Source organism: Porites lutea, chromosome 2 (assembly GCF_958299795.1).
Source record: "Porites lutea chromosome 2, jaPorLute2.1, whole genome shotgun sequence".
NCBI classification, from domain to species: Eukaryota; Metazoa; Cnidaria; class Anthozoa; order Scleractinia; family Poritidae; genus Porites; species Porites lutea.
In genome coordinates, this window is record NC_133202.1 from 7,661,749 (window position 1) to 7,664,106 (window position 2,358).

Consider the following 2,358-nt stretch of genomic DNA (forward strand, 5'->3'; position numbering starts at 1 on the left):
TGATAGGATATTAATTTTGAAAGGATTAGGAGAGCGAATGAAAAACAGGGTGCTGTTCTGGCCTCTTATCTCCAATCTGCAGCTTAAAATAACTACAAAACTATTGAAATAATCTTCACATTCCTGTCTCCCGGCTTGGTTGTAAGTTTAAAATGTCATTTTTTTAAACAAAAACTCACTCTCGAATGCGCATTTTTAAATCCAACTGGACTTTTGAAAACGTTATTGCGCTAAAATCCTTGCTAATCAACCTTTTATTGTTGCTCAAAAACTATTTTAAAACAAGAAGCGAGAGGGCGTTACGTTTTTTCTTTTTGTTTTTCTATATTTTCGGAATTCCTCTGTGCGGTGTGAATTTACATCTTATCGGACCCCCAAAACACGCCAGCCGAGATGTTGAAGATGAGCGATAACGCGCCTAGCTAATTCTGGTCAAATAGCCGGAGTCTTACGGTCGCTAGGCTTTTCTAAAACAAAATCAAGCTGTAAAAAAGGCGTCAAATGGGCATATGGCGCAAGGTACCTCTGGTCAACCATCCTTGCTTCCAGATTGTGGTTTAACCTCCAACTTGGGGAAGAGGTTGGGTCAGGTCAACCTTGTTACCGTTTACCGTAAATGCTTATTTTTGGAGGGGCTTATATACGTAGGCAAGCAAATTTGCGCTTCAAAATTGGCTAGGCTTGTACTGGGGGTACGGAAATATGCGTCTCAAAATTGATTGGGCTAGCTTATAGTTGGAAGGAAATTTATGTCAGTAATTTGCAGAAAGGTTTTACTGAAACTCGTCTTGAGGACGTTGACCTTTCTAAAACGCAGCCATGCGAGTACTTTGTCTACATGGACCGAGAAAATCCAAGCCAAGAGTGAAGAGTGAGCTACGCAAACAGCAATATACTGTAACACTCTCTGACTGCAATCATTTGGCACACGTAATAGTTCTTTGGCAAATACAAAAACTTTTTTCTTATCTGAGGGCAATTTTCAAGTACAAACCCCGGGGGCTTACATTCGGAGAGGCGATTTAACAGAGGGTTTTTTGCGGTATGAGTTTGAGGGGGGCTTATACTTGGAGGGGCTTCAGATTTTCGGAATTTTACGGTTATCTTTTCTTGGGAACGAGGTTAGTCCTGGGGCCTGTTTCTCGAAAGGCCCAAAAATTTTCAAATCACTGACCTTTAGAGAACAGTAGCATATCTCCTAGTTCACAAACTAGTCAATTTTTCTTCTTTTAGCTTGTTTTTATCATTTTTAGAATTATTGAAACTTTGATCATATATGCAGACGCTGCAAACATAAAACAGCTCACCGGGAAACGGTTACGGGCCCCTGGATAGAAATAAAACCGGAAGATCCGCAAAGAAAAGTTATGTCGCCACCGGGAGACAGCACAATCCCTCAGGCCTGATGCTATATATATATATATATGAAAAGCTAGTGGCAGAAATAAGGTTTGGAGCCCTGGCTCTGTTTTAAAAAGAAAATAGTTTAAGTTTGGGAACAACAAAGTGTTAATAATCTTCCTATCTGCAAACTCCTCTTACGATATCAGGTTTCCTCAACTGGCTGAAAACGCTACATGCAGTTTTTTTTTGATGTTTTGCTTTCGTAAGACTACTTGAAAGTGTTCTGTGTTTTGCCATAGATGGGTCGTCAGTTTTAGGCCCTTGTTGATAACAATAAGCTTTTTGCCTTTTGCTGATTTCATATTAGTGCGCTCCTCGTAAACTAATTGCAACAAGATTGGAAGGTATATTGCTTTTTCAGTGAGCAACCCCCTTGCACCCAATTCCTCTTCTTGTAGCCTTACCTACCTCTTTCTGACCTTTCTGGATCTTTCTAGTACCTTCCAGCTATAAACGTCATCGGCACGGGGTTCATCTAATTCCCGGAAAACTTACTGCTACTATAACATTCCGCGCCTCAAGGTGTACATTCGAATCAGAGCGTCTAGGTCTCATTCTCGAAGAACTTTGCTTAAAGTCTTAAGGTATGTCGCCTTTATGTTCTCTAAATACTATAAAATGGTTAGTACTTTATTCATTCGAAGTCTCGTCATACTCTACTGAAAATGAAACTGAAATTTTGTAGCCTCTATCGTCTGAATGGGCGCTGGCTACGGCCCCTGCCGCATTGAACGCCCCAGCATCACATTGCTCCGAAGCGTAATTAACATCTCGAAGAATTCTACTATACACGTGTGTTAGTTTATCAGTTAGGCCAAAGCGTAGAAGAAATACAGCTGGTAGTTGAACAAAGTATTTGTTCAGAATCACTCATTTCCTATCAAATTGTTTGTAATTAGACTGAGGCTTATATTTCCCAGTATTTACTGATCCTCAGTTATAAGACGGTGTAAA